Source organism: Podarcis muralis, chromosome Z (assembly GCF_964188315.1).
Source record: "Podarcis muralis chromosome Z, rPodMur119.hap1.1, whole genome shotgun sequence".
NCBI classification, from domain to species: Eukaryota; Metazoa; Chordata; class Lepidosauria; order Squamata; family Lacertidae; genus Podarcis; species Podarcis muralis.
In genome coordinates this window covers 28803653-28818836 of record NC_135673.1, presented here as the reverse complement: position 1 = coordinate 28818836, position 15184 = coordinate 28803653, and the positions used below count along the sequence as shown (strand labels likewise).

General features: G+C 42.5%; 1 protein-coding gene and 1 non-coding gene across 5 annotated transcripts in view; both read left to right on the top strand.

Annotated features, from left to right (window-relative positions):
- LOC114589491 (syntaxin-3-like) overlaps nucleotides 1-15184 on the top strand; it is a 38897-nt gene that overhangs the window by 19659 nt on the left and 4054 nt on the right. The window contains exon 3 of one of the 4 annotated variants that reach the window (XR_003704677.2): nucleotides 3215-8299. The exons of the other annotated variants lie outside the window; for them this stretch is intronic. The gene's annotated coding sequence lies outside the window, so the exon portion shown is untranslated. Of the gene's footprint in view, nucleotides 1-3214; nucleotides 8300-15184 lie in introns of those variants that run through there. 4 annotated transcript variants of the gene reach the window in all.
- Nucleotides 3629-3792, top strand: LOC114589598 (U1 spliceosomal RNA). Its single transcript, XR_003704705.1, has one exon. It is a non-coding gene; the product is annotated as a U1 spliceosomal RNA (small nuclear RNA).

Sequence of the window (15184 nt, the reverse complement as noted above, 5' to 3'; positions counted from 1 at the left end):
AGCTTGTCACGCTGGCCATGTGACCCGGAAGTGTCTGCGGACAGCGCTGGCCCCCGGCCTATAGAGTGAGATGGGCGCACAACCCTAGAGTCTGTCAAGACTGGCCCGTATGGGCAGGGGTACCTTTACCTTTACCTAAAGTTACAGGAGCAACAAGTTCATTGCTCAGTTGAGATCTGAATGTGGGTTCTAATTATCTCAACTACACTTCTCATTTTCAAATACAGGTGAAACTCAAAAAATTAGAATATTGTGGAAAAGTTCATTTATTTCAGTAATGCAACTTAAAAGGTGAAACTAATATATGAGATAGACTCATGACAGGCAAAGCGAGATATGTCAAGCCTTTATTTATTATAATTGTGATGTCTATGACGTACAGCTGATGAAAACCCCAAATTAACAATCTCAGAAAATTAGAATATTAGAATATTAAATGAAATCAGCAAAACAAGGACTGCAAATAGAGCAATATAGGACCTCTGAGAAGTAGAAGCATGCACATGTACTCAGTACTTGGTTTGGGCCCCTTTTGCATCAATTACTGCCTCAATGCGGCGTGGCATGGATGCTATCAGCTTGTGGCACTGCTGAGGTGTTATGGAAGACCAGGAAGCTTCAATAGCAGCCTTTAGCTCTTCTACATTGCTCGGTCTCATGTCTCTCATCTTTCTCTTGGCAATGCCCCATAGATTCTCTATGGGGTTCAGGTCAGGTGGGTTTGCTGGCCAATCAAGCACAGTAATCCCATGGGCATTGAACCAGGTTTTGGTACTTTTGGCAGTGTGGGCAGGTGACAAAGTCCTATTGGAAAATGAAATCAGCATTCCCATAAAGCTCGTCTGTGGAAGGAAGCATGAAGTGCTCCAAAATCTCCTGGTTGATGGCTACGTTGACCCTAGACTTAATGAAGCACAGTGGACCAACACCAGCTGATGACATGGCTCCCCAAATCTCTTTTCTGATGAGAGCAGCTTTTGCATCTCACTTGGAAATGAAGGACCCAGAGTCTGGAGGAAGAATGGGGAGGCACACAATGCCAGATGCTTGAAGTCCAATGTGAAGTTTCCACAGTCTGTGTTGATTTGGGGAGCCATGTCATCCACTGTGCTTCATTAAGTCCAGGGTCAACATAGCCATCAACCAGGAGATTTTGGAGCACTTCATGCTTCCTTCTGCAGACGAGCTTTATGGGGATGCTGATTTCATTTTCCAATAGGAAAATGAACTTTTCCACAATATTCTAATTTTTTGAGTTTCACCTGTAAATATATTTGCTGAAACTGCATGTGTGTGTGTGTATGTATGTATGTGTGTGTGTGTATAGAGGACTGGAAACAATTAATTAGAAATTTTCATTAAGTATAATGCCACTCTCCAAGAATGCTTTCCAGGCCTTTCCAATCAGGCACAGCCTTGACAAAGCTGTTTTTAACCTTGACACTGGAACACAACTGGAGAAATGACTGAATTCATATATATTCCTCCAAAATGTATTGTTCAATAAGCACCGGATCAAGTGGCCTCTGATTAAATCCAAATAATATGACATTTTGGAGTGGAAAATGTCACTTAGCGAAATAGATTATGATCTTTTGCATCAAGCTGAAACATCCCTGATATAATGTTAGCAATAAAACCTTTTCTTTTTGGAATTTGGAAACAAGGCTACAACCTACTTGTGAGGGATACCTCCTGTTTTCTGTCATTTGTTCCTGATACATCTTATTCCTATTTTCTCCCTGTTGGAGACATGTCTCCTTAAAATTTTGTTAGATACAACTCAATGGAGTTGTCATTATTCAATGTTTGACTCTGAGTCGGCTCTACCATTAGACAAACTGTGGCATCCGCCTCAGGCAGCAGATGCTTTGTGGCTGTAGTGGCAGCCTTCCAACCATTCCTCCTAAGCTTCCTATTAATTCTCCTCTTCAGATCAGAGCTGTGTGTTGGCACATGGCCTGTTGTGTACACTATCCTAGTGCAATGGAGGAATTGCCCCATTGCCAGTCTTATATCAAGATTTCTGGGCCAACCCAATCAACATCTTGCCCTCTGCTTCAGGGAGGAGAATATCCTGGGCCAGCCCTGGTTCAACTCCCTCCCCAGTATCTACAGAAGAGCCTTCCTTCTACCAACCTAATGTCCTCAACATGATGCCAGCTTGCATCAGCTGCAGCCAGGGTGGATAATGATCAGGCATTATGGGAGCTGTAGTCCAACAACTTCTGCAAGGCAACAGGGAATTTATTTATAGCATTTTAAACTCATCCTTTGTCAAATGATCTGAGGGTGAGCTGAGGAAAGCTGCACTAAAAGTTAAATAACTAAAAAGTAAATTTCTAAAAAGTAAATAGCAGGTGCAAGCAGCCTGATCCAGATTGTGACCCTAACTAGCAGAATGAGGATTTAACTCAGGGAAAGGAAACCTGATGCACACTAGAAGTTGTTGGATTACATCTCATCATTCCTGTTCCTTAGTCATATTGTCTGAAGCAGATGGGAATCTTGGTAGCAAACTTTCCCCAAGAGCTGGGACCAGGAGAAGCAAGTGGAAAACCCCCCTTTGCTGCAAGAGGTGCCTCTGAAGATTGCTTTTTCAAACTCCCGATAAAGTCAAATGTCAAGGAAGCAAAAGGGGAGCTATTTCAGTATTAGCAATTCTGTATGCAGCTGTTGATGATGAATATGATGTGTGCAATTAGAACAGCACACACTATTTAGTGCTCCGCATTTTGCAAAATGGCTTTCTGTTCGACTAGGTCCTTTCCCATTTATAATCAGCGACAGCTACCATTCACTGCCAGGAAAGCCTGATTCATTCTGACTCACTGCTGAAGTCCCTGCGCTGCCGTGTGTGTGTGTGTGTGTGTGTGTGTGTGTGTGTGTGTGTGTCCACGTGTGAAGAATAATACAATAATCATGCTCTTTGATGGAGCCAGCGTGTATGTTCCTCGTGGAGGTACAGGCCCTGCCTTTTGAATTACCTGAATAATGGGCTGTGCCTCAAATGTAACTTCAGTGAAACTATTTGGAAGTCACAGTTTGGATAAATCTGGGCCATGCTGTAGTGTTCCCCCAAAAGCCTACTCAAAGTGAATTCTGAAGACTGCATGTTCTTTTTATACAGCTATGCTTGAAATTCTGCTAAGAGTTTTGCACGTACAGGAAAAATACATGCAGGCAACCTCAATATTTTTTTCCTTTCTTTCAGAGAAGAATACAGCTGAGCTGCTTTGAATTAAAAGACAACAACAGCATTCAGCAGGTGGCCCTAGCCTTTCCACAAACCATTAAAGACTAGAGATAAGGAAGAAATTTGGTTCAGATTACACTTAAATATGAGCCCACCTAATCTGCACTTCTGAAAACAATATGTGAGCAAAGTCGTCCTTATGAAATCTGCACTTCTCTGATTTTTTTCCAATGCAGTTTGCTAGGGTAAAGTGTACACGTAAGTGCATACATTGATGAAATTAAAATGTATCATATTAAGGGAAACTCCTTGCAATAATGGGTATATTAGGGGGAAAATGCATTATAAATATGTATATTAGGAGAAATTCATACTAAACTGCAGATGAATTTTCTTGAGGACTTAAAAAAAATATCACAAAATGAAAACTGAATACTTACCTGGCACGGGAGACACCTTTATCATGAAGGAGGTTTTCCCAGGTTGAGGCTCATCCATTGCACTGCAGGTGTGCTGACCCCTGTGATTTCCATAAATGCAGGAAACTCAATGGGATAATTTCTGCTAGTGGGGGACTGTGTTCACGTTTTCCCCTGGGGGAAAAAAGAAAGACTGGAAAAATGAGAACTGGAGATAATTTGAAATGGACAGGTTTGCCTGTACCTACAAAGAGAGCACAATTAAGGCAGGTCTGTAGCATAGTTATCCCTACCACACAGGAAAAGTAGGAAATGGATTTCATAAAGTGATATTTTAGTAAACACTGGGGAAGTAGAATATACAATTGCCACAATTCATGTTGAGATATAATTGCATAAGGCAAGAACACTTCCTAGGCCTCTGACATGGCCCTAATCATCATCATCATCATCATCTGCCAGCTGATGTCATAGCCTGAAAGTGGTCAGCTGACCTTGGAGTCCAGTAGAGAGACACTAGGTGCTATAAAACTGAAAATAGGTAGAGTTATTGAAAAAAGGTAAATGAGTAAAACTGTTCATGTGACAACAGTATACATTTAGCAAAAAGAGATGTGGCCACACAGAACAAAATACCTTGACTGTCAAAGGCCAATAAAAAGAGTTGTAGCTTCAGCAGATGGTGAGAGTTGAACAATGAAGATGCCAGGCACAAGGAAAACACAGGAAAGAGCAAAATACAGAGAGTGGAAAAATAAGTAACAGCAGGTGCACAGAATGTAAATAGTATTTTTTTTAAATATCCCAGGTAATGAGCTTTGTATTCTGTCCAAGAATCTGGAGGTATTTTCTTTAGCATTTTGAAGGATTGCATAACTCAGTTTTGGGAATAAATATTTGCTGTGGTACCTCGGGTTATATATGCTTCAGGTTACAGACTCCACTAAACCAAAAATAGTACCTCGGGTTAAGAACTTTGTTTCAGGATGAGAACAGAAATTGTGCTCCGGCGGCGCAGCCACAGCGGGAGGCCCCATTAGCTAAAGTGGTGCTTCAGGTTAAGAACAGTCTCAGGTTAAAAACGGACCTCCAGAACGAATTAAGTTCCTAACCTGAGGTACCACTGTATATCCAATTTAGTTGAAATTGCACTGGGCCAGTTCTTGCACTACAAAGTGTTTCTCTTAAACCCATGACTTCTTAAGTTTAGGTTTTGAAGTGTGTAACTTAGGAAAAGGCCAGAAATAGATCTCTCCCTCCGCCTGAGAAACTTTCCCAATGTTCAGAATGAATTCATCGTGACTCCCACACAGAGCACCAAAGGATCAGGAAAAGCTACTGGAATGCGTCAGAAGGAGCTATTGAGAGCTACTGCACTCCAGATCTATTGTAGTTTATAGCAATGTTTGCCATCTGCCTGGCTGGTTCCTGTGTCTCCTGGAAAAGACAATCATGCTAGCACAGTGTCACAATTGCTAGCATTTTAAAGATCTAAATCTGAATGCAGAAAGTTCTGAAGCAAATCAAACAGCTGAGCACCCCTATTGTTACCTGATTCTGCAGAAGTCAAAATCTAGATAACAACTCACTGTGTAGATAGTGTCATACAGTTAAGCCACTAGATGACTCTGGGCTTAGCTACATCTGAATGGAATCAGACATTTCTTGTTAGCAAAGACATTTTGACACCTGAGGCGAACTTCAAAATGGTGCCACCTCCGCACCAGGGAAGAAGGGGAAAGTGAAGATTTCTAACAGGAACAAGGGTTGAATAAAGATCTACATTGGGAATGAGTGTAGGTGGAGACCAGTAGGGCCTCCTATTCAACAAGAGGCCACTGTAGAAGTGGCATGGGCAGGGGGGCTGCCAAGTAGCTGGCAGATCCAGCCTTCAAGGAGCATGCCACAGCTGTCGCCACACTCTTACTGATCGGTGCTGTGGCTACACCCTCAACCACTGCACATGGCAGAAAGGCTTCACACCTGGTAAAGCAGCACATACCACTTTGTCACATGCTTTACTGCCCCTGTTTCTTGAGTGACTGGAAAATGGATGAGTTGGGTATATGGCTGGAAAACAGGGGGAAATGTGTGCATTTGTGCATGCTCTGCGTATGTGTGTATGGGATGTGTGCATATGGCAAGTCTGTGTACTATGTGTGTGTCTGTCTGTGGAGGGAGAAAGCCAAACTCCCTCTAAGCATATCCACAATAACTAGAGAGTTGGTCCACTGTCAATGTGACTCCCAATTCCAAAATGTTTAGTCACCTTGCTGTACACAGACTGGCCAGCAACCTTCCAGAGTTTCAGGCAAGGGTCTTTCCTAATCCCGATCTTATGCGGATATATGACTTGTTGTAACTAAGTACTGGTACCTTACAACAGGTGCCTGACTTTTCTTATTTCCTCCTCCATCCCAATTCATTTTTATTTTGTGCTGTGCTATTTTAAATTGCATTCTCAGGGCAAGGACTATAAACTGCTCTGGAAAATTGTTTTGCCTGAAGCACAGCAAAACATTTTAAACTACTACTACTACTACTACTACTACTACTACTACTACTACAACTACAATTAAATAAGTAAACACTAATGAATTCTAGCCTCATGAGAGAGTCTGGGGAGAAGGAAATACTTGTCTCTCTCTGCTGCCTCCACACTTTGCAAAACCTTATCAACTATCATAATGAGCTGGTTTACTGAAACAACGTCTTCTTTGAGGTGAGATTTGTGTTCACGTTAATCTGGGGGGACAAAACAGGGGCAAAAAACATAATGAGAATTCCCCTTGCTATGAACAGCCATTGTAGTAATTTCTCTTGAAATGTGCGAGAATTGATGCTGAGATGTGGGCTCGTTTCAGGCAGGAGATGACAAATAATTTGGCACCAACCAAACTGTTGCTGTTTTAGACTTCTCTGGGCCATCTGCCATAGGGAAAACAAGAGGATATGTTTCCTGACTCAGAGGGACGCAAGCAGAGAAGTATTATCTGCATATGGATTTGTACAAGGTCCATCTGATACAGACACAGAGGCATTTGAGGTTAGCATTAAATCTTCATTTCAGTTTTTCCACTCCATATGGTTACTGGAAGTTCATCAGCAAAGGTCCTTCTGTGGGTGACTTAAAGGTTAATCCTGTTGTTAGTAAATCACCTAAAAAAGAGGGTGATGGTGGAGATATAGCTTAGCAACCAGGCAAGGGTGTGAAGATGTTCACTGAGGTAACACATGCTCTGGTTGGCGCTGTTGTTCTGAGGGAGTGCTCTTCTGTACTTTTTAGTTGTCGTTCTTCCTGCTCTGTAGAAAAATCTCTGTTCCTCTCTCCTCAGTTATGCACTGCTTTTGCTTGCTTTCCTCAGAAAGGGGTTATCAGGATTTTTTTACTCTTGAGTCCATCTGCACTTTTAAAACTGACTTTTCTAAGAGTGATGAAGACAGCAATGGCTGGCATTGTAAACTAACTGGGAGGTCCACATTCTAAGCTCGGGGTGCATTGCCAACCTTCAGAACCGCCTGACTTTGCTATGTCTTTCTTCTTGCTACTGCTGCCTGCTCACCTTTCCTTTCTCAGTAGAGCAAGCAGTGACTGGAGCAGCTCCAGCCTGTCTTGCCCCATCTCTCTGGGCCAGGGACATCTTCTGGAGCCCACCAAGCCTCTGAACTCTTCCCTGCAGGGGGATGGTGGTAAAGGCTATCTTAACCATTCTGCATCTGTTGTAATGTGACCGCCCCTCCCTGGGTTGGGGTTGAGTTTTGAACCTGTTGTTCTGTGATTATTTTTAGGAATATTTGGACTTTTGTTTACTTAAGGCTGTGGAACGTTTTTCAGCCCAAGAACCACATTCCCTTCAGGACAAACAACGTGCCAGAAGTAAAATGTGGGCAGATCAATGAATGTGAGTTTTACCTTTGTGCAGTAGGCTGATTTACACACCCACCCACACACCTACACACCCACCCATGCTCTATCCTCCATCCAGGCAAGCAGGAAGCATTCTGCTTTACACAGTTCTGATACAGGGTGAATAAAATATGGAGGGGGCAGGTAAGCCCCACCCCGCATAACTGATCATATGATGCAGCACATACATACACACAATTTGAAAGGCAATGTCCATTAACTTGGGGGGGGGCTGGGCCCCTTAAATATTTTCTTGTGCGGGGCAAAGATTCCTGTGTTGGTTCCTATGTTCTGATTCAACCATTATTATTATTATTGGCAATAAGAGCTGTGAGGTGGTGGCGCTCTTCTGGCTTCCAAACACAGCGTGTTGTTGGTACTTACATGCTCAGGAAGCTTGGCACTGCACAGTGCAACTATATATTCCTCTGCAGAGAGGTAAGATCAGAACCTCCTATAATTTATCCATTACTTAGTTGGCTTTTTGAATTTGGACAAAGGAGTTGATTGACAATGAGGCTGATGAAGCAGTCAAATTTCCTTTTTATCAAGAGCAAGATGGTGACTGTATGGGGTTCTTTCCGCCTGCAGGTTTCAGAAAATCTGTCAGGGTGTCTGTGATTTCATTTTTCTTCCAGTAGAAGGAACGCTTGTCCTTAAGCATTAAGTGTATATACGATAGTTTAATGTCACTACTGAGCCCAATTGTTTTACTCCATAGCCTGGCAATTACTTCATATGTGGTTTTGTGGGAAGCATTTTTCAATCTGAACTTGGGGGGAAAAATGATTTTTTTCAATCTGAACTTTCAAGCATTTTTTCAATCTGAACTTAAGGGTGCCTATTGGCCCCTCCACTATTTAATTTCTATCTAAATAACTTAGTATCTGCACTCAATGACTCAGAACTCCACCCGCCGAAGCTTGCAAATCGGCATATTTCGGTCCTGCTATATGCTGATGATGCGGTAATCCTATCTAGAACCCCCATTGGACTCAAAAGAGCACTAAGAAAGCTCACAGCATACTGTGAATCTGAATGTCTCAAAATCAACTATCAAAAGACCAAGATACTCGCTTTTGGGGAAAAACCAAAGCTTAGAAGCTGGGAACTCCAGGGCCATAAATTAGAACAAGTCACAAACTATATGTATTTAGGAATGGTGGTACAGGCCTCAGGAACCAACAAACTACACATAAACTCCATCGGGAGTTCAGCGGAAAAAACCGCAAATTGTATTCTTAAATTTTTCAGAGCACAAGGGGGCTTCTTTGTCCCCGCAGCTCTAAAATTATACAAGGCCAAAACTTTGGCACAACTCCTGTATGGTTCCTTTTTGGGTCTGCCTTCCTCTGCTTTCTACCCCCCTTGAGAGAGTTCAATCTAGACTTCTTAGAGCTCTCCTCCAAATCCCCAGATGTGTCTCAAACGCATGGGTGAGATTGGAAACGGGGATGATGAGAGTGGAGGCAAGCATTTGCTTAACATGAATATACAAATGGCTGACACTGAATCTGCTCCCCCGAGGGATAGCCCCATTGATCCTCTGTGACCAATTCTAGTCAGGCTGGCAGACTGCAGTCCTGAACACCCTCCAGAAACTGGGTTTTGCCCCTCAAGCCCTTCTAAGTCTGGGCTTGGGCCAGGCAAAAGCTACAGTCAGGCAAAGAATATTAGACACCAAGAGACAACAGGACTGCGCAAGGTGCCCCGACTATAAAATTGGAGAAATCGAGAGAGATATAGCCGCACCGGCAGCATATCTCTCCTTTCTCGTATCTAGAAATGCAAGAAGGGCCTTTACACTTGCCAGAAGCTCGGCTCTTCCCTCGCCGGTCCTGGATGGAGCCTTTAGAAAAGTCCCCTATGCCCAGAGACTTTGCACCTGTCCATTGGGAGAGATAGGAAGCCCAGAACACTTATTCTTTAAATGTCCCTTTTACAAAGAGGCACGCAGTAAGTTCATTGATCCCCTACTGGTGAGGCTCGCCAACCTCCCGCAAAAGAAAAAACTTGACCTTTTGCTGTTAGGCAAAGACCAAAAGAAGACCTGGATGGTCGCCAGATTCTGTGTGCAAATCTGTAGACGCAGACCATCGCCCAACTCAAAATAGTCCGGCATGAAAATCCTCAAACCCGGTTCCATGGGTGACTCTGAGTCAACTCCCTGGGATAGTCTATTATTGCACAGTGTGCCTAAATTTATTGCTGTACATTGTTTTAATTATCAGTTTTGTTTTTTATGCACTTAATATTCTATTCTCTGACTGCTGATCTATGACTGTAATAAACTGTTTGATTGATTCTGAACTTGATTCAAGTGTGTCGGTGGCTCCGTGACAAATGCTAGGCCAATGGTAAACTGGTATATACAGTGACAATAGCTAAGAAGGAGAGCAAATCCATTCCAGGGCTGCATGTTGCTGCAGTAGTTTTAAAAAACCAGATATATTAAAATGTTACTAGGATAAAAACAGCAGCACCTAAACCAAACCTATAATACAAGAAACGGATTGGTTTTTCAGAATGAATGATCACAATAGGAATAAGTCTCAGCAGAACTGATGTAGGGATGATTTTCATCATTTATCTAATGGAAAAATATTGTTTGCACAACAGTTTCTGGATAAATAATCATGCTTACTAGATTTTACTTGGCAATGGGAAAAGGTACCCTAACAGATGCATTAGGCATTTTCCAGGACTGGTTCCATTTTAGTGGTGGTGCTTGTGAGCTTGGCAAAGTGCTCTCTGGTGGCAGTAAAGGTAAAGGTACCCCTGCCCATACGGGCCAGTCTTGACAGACTCTAGGGTTGTGCGCCCATCTCACTCTATAGGCCGGGGGCCAGCGCTGTCCGCAGACACTTCCGGGTCACGTGGCCAGCGTGACAAAGCTGCATCTGGTGAGCCAGCGCAGCACACGGAACGCCGTTTACCTTCCCGCTAGTAAGCGGTCCCTATTTATCTACTTGCACCCAGGGGTGCTTTTGAACTGCTAGGTTGGCAGGCGCTGGGACCGAGCAACGGGAGCGCACCCCGCCGCGGGGATTCGAACCGCCAACCTTTCGATCGGCAAGTCCTAGGCGCTGAGGCTTTAACCCACAGCGCCACCCGCGTCCCATGGTGGCAGTAGCATAATCTTAATCTGAGCACTGAATAGTATTATGGAGGTCCCCTTCTTTAGGTGGCAATGCATATCTCTTAATTCAAAACAGTGTTGTGTGCACCCCAGTCTCCAAGTGGTGAGAATGTCCTGGGGCTCCAGCACTTACTGGAGGCTCAGTTTTTCTGGAATGAAGATCATTGAAGACTGCCTTTAGGATACAGTTGTACCTCAGGTTAAGAACTTAATTCATTCTGAAGGTCCGTTCTTAACCTGAAACTGTTCTTAATCTGAGGTACCACTTTAGCTAACGGGGCCTCCTGCTGCCGCTGCGCCACCACTGCACTATTTCTGTTCTCATCTTGAAGCAAAGTTCTTAACCTGAGGTACTATTTCTGGGTTAGCGGAGTCTGTAACCTGAAGTGTCTGTAACCCGAGGTACCACTGTATTTGGTTTTAGTTACACACATATACAACCTGAACATCAAACAGCACCAGCATTCCAACAGATCTTGCCTCTCCATTAGCTTTCTAGGGGGTTCCCAAAGTTGTTGCTTGGGATTCAGCACAGAGCAAGACAGGTTTCTATGTCTCCTTTCCAATTCCCAGCTTTTGCCCAGACTAAAACAAAGCCTAGTTTCCAGGCCTATTGTTCTCCCACCCAAGGGATGACATGGCATCCAGCCAGGTGAGCGGGGAAAGAGACCTGCACAGCTCCTGAAAGAGCTTCACCAGCCAGTTGTGTCTATGGCAACACACCTGTTCTTAACTAACTCCAGGCCCAGCCAGGGCCATTAACTTAACAGAGCTTGGTCTGATCACTTCAGCAATCCCTTTTCCTACAAACTACACCATCTCCACAAGCAGTTTACACAAAGCCATGAAAGATGCTGACTTTCTTGGAAGCTAATGGCGCTCCCATTGAAATAAGCAGGCTCTTTCTGTGCACCTTGCAGTAACTGTCCCTTCTGTGTGTTGAGCTCTTTTTCTTGTTTTAGCTATTAGCATAGTGTGAAGTTTATGCCAAGCTTGTGATTTTATGTCTTAGCCATTTGCCACTGCGTGGTAAATGCTGTAAAATGTAATACCTGCTCTTTAGAATGTCCTCATAATGCTTTTGTTTGCAGCACAACATGTCTTTCTTTCTTTCTTTCTTTCTTTCTTTCTTTCTTTCTTTCTTTCTTTCTTTCTTTCTTTCTTTCTTTTTTCTCCTGCATACCAATCTCAGATGTTGCCAATCCATTGCACTTTGCAAAGCAGCAGTACAGTGATGGCCCCAGCACATCTGCCAATGCAGCATCTGAGTCAGAACAATGGCGAATGAGTCAATGTTAAATGAAGGAAAATTGAGTTAACAAAAAGAATTGTAACCAAACTGTTCCCTTCTCCAACCAATTGCCAGGATGGGCCTTTGATTAGGGATGGAACACTATGTCCAGACGAACACAATAATTGCCATGCTGGATCTGACCAGAGTTCTGTCTGGTGCAGCATCCTGCTTTTGTTAAACCCAACCAGTGGTGCCATCAGTGGTGTCCATGCCTCCACTCAGCTGAATGAGAAGGAGGGCTCCCAAACGCAGCAGGGCTTGATTGCCATATTTTGAAATAAGTGAATGCATATTATTGAAAGAGGGACTGCCCACAGGATACTTCAGCCTAGAGTCTGCACCATTGAACCCTATAACCTTATTTTCTTTTTGGTAGAGACGTAGCCAAAGCTCAGTGGTACACCACATGATTTACTGGTAGATGCAGGAGGTCCAGCCTCAATCTCAGGGATCTTCAGCTAAAAGTGTGTATCAGATATCAAGTCATCACTCCTCCCACTTTTCAAGGCAAGCGGATTCTTTAAAATTACTCACCACTCTCAGTGGAAATCTTGCTTCTCCCCCTTTTCCACATTTCCAGAAAATTAATAGCTTTCTCCCCTGCTCCTCTCTGTAAAGCTCTGAGCTTGCATCATCAACATGCTCCAACCCTATGCCATTACCAGTGACAGCAGTTCTACCACCTTTGCCTGGGAGAAAGCAGGGTGGGCAATTGCTACATGTTACCTCCATGATCAGAGATTGCATGCATGCCACTGAATACCAGTGCCTAGGGAACATGAGTGGTGGACTCATGTCCTGCTTGTGGTCTTCCTGTAAGTATCAGGCTGGACTATTCTTATGCTCTTGAGAAAAAAACTGTGATCCTTTGTACCAAATGCTACCACTGACAGATGTTTTTCCATCTGGGCATTTCTTTTACTGTGCCATAATCTTTAGTGAAGTTGGAACACACAGCTGAGGCAACTGGAAGTAAAAAATGAGGCCAATCAAGTGAAATTGCTCACGTCTATATTAAAAATGTGTGAATTTTGGTTTCTTTCAGATTCACATCCCCCCTCCACCCATCTTCGGTTCTCCACATCTCCATGCCAGTTTGTGATTATTATTATTTTTAAGTGCTCATAAAAAGCCATCAGTGTTTTAATGTGAACTTCTCTTAATTATGTCAAAATATGTAATTTTGGCTAATATACCTATTTTTGCAAAGCAGTTTCCCCTAATGTGATACATTTTTCTGTTTTAATTTCACTAGTTTACATGTTTTTTGTTTACGCATAATTTCATTTTAAGTGCACACTGCACTGAATTTCTTGTTCATCCCCTCTCTAGATTGATCAAGCTTGATGCACTACCAGGCAAGTCCAAAGTCCATTTCAGGGGCCTAATCCGGCCAGCATGGCGGTATATGCCCTGGGGGTAAAATCCTAAAAAAAGCTCAACATCTTCAGTTGGCCCTCACGCATGTTCACTTCATCAAATCTGGCCCTCTTTGAAAAAAGTTTGGGCACCTGTTGGAAATGTAAGGAGGCTGAAGGGACATTCTTTCACCTCTGGTGGACCTGTCCAAAAGTGAAGGCCTTCTGGGAAATGATATATAATGAGTTAAAAAAGGTATTTAGGTATACCTTTCCCAAGAAACCAGAGGCCTTCCTCCTGGGCATTGTCGGCCAGAAGGTGTTAAAGAAGGATAGAACATTTTTTATGTATGCAACTACAGCAGCAAGAATACTTATTGCAAAACACTGGAAGACACAAGATCTACCTACACTGGAAGAGTGGCAGATGCAACTGATGGACTACATGGAACTGGCTGAAATGACTGGCAGAATCCGAGACTTGGGAGAAGAGGTGATGGAGGAGGACTGAAAAAATTTAAGGACTATTTACAAAAATACTATAAGTTGTATGAATGTTAAAAACTGCACGATTTGGAAGTTTTAGCTTCAGCGATTAGATCTTTGAAATAGAAAATTAAGTTAAAAGTAAGGAAAGGATGAGATTTAAAGTATTACTAAAGGTGATTAAAGGTACAAGTAACTGACAAAGAGTATTTTAAATTTAAGACATTTGTAAGGTATAAATTAAGATGTGAAAAAAGGTAATAATTTGCTGACATCTTTATGGTAAAGAATGCATGGTATGGGAGATGTGAGGAAGTCCGATTGGTTATGTAAAAATATTTCTGAAAGTGGAATTTTCTTTTTTCTTTATTTGTTTATCTTATGCTTGCTATGTGAACTATATATTCTTATTTGTGTATTTGAAAATGTAATAAAAAATATTTTAAAAAAAGAAAGAAAAAAGTTTGGGCACCCCTGCTTGGACCAATTCTAGTTTCCTCTATAGAACAGGGATAGCCAACATGGTCTGTCCAGAAGTTGTGGACTACAGTTCCCATCAACCGCAGCCAATCTAGCCAGTGGTCATGGATTATGGAAGTTGTAGTCCATCTGGAGGGCTGCACCTTGTCTACCTGTGCTATGGAACTGCAGCTTCATCCAGCTATGGCCCAACAACACAAGATTATGCAGGATTAAAGACACATCATAAACATGAAATGCTACTGTGTTAAATTACTGAAAGCTTACTTAATAAAACCAAGAAGCCCCTGTGTTCTTTCTCATAAATCCATCATGAAATTTTAAAAAGATAAATAATACATTAGAGAAGTAATTGTGTTGTCCTGCTGTTTTATAAGGCTAGAATGTAGGGTTTAGTTAGATACGTTTCTTTTTTTTAATTCTATCTACTTTCTCCCCATGTTCACCTTTTAACTGCTTGCTTTTATATTAATCCTGCTAATGCATTTAGTTATTTACAATGATTATTTAAATTTCTGTGTATTCCATTAATTTTGCTTGCCACTCTTCCTTGGTTGGGACAGTACAAAGCATAGGAAGCAGTGGCAGTCCTACATTTTGGGGGGGTTGAACTGTTATGGAGGCCCCTTTGTAGCCAGCAATGAGGTCTGGGTAACTGCTATTATCCTCTTTAGTGGAGTTGTTCCATGACAGATCACAACACTTTCACAAGAGTTGTGCTATTGACTCTCAAACTTTGGGATTGTTGAAATATATGCAACAAAAATAAATCAATTTGGTCATGTTTCTGGGATCCCTCTGGGAGTAGCGGCCCTGAAGCTTAAGTTTCAATTCGGTTCATGGTAGATCTGCCTCTGATAGGAAGGATAGGAGTCATATGATTGGTCTGTCTTGCTCAGTATTGT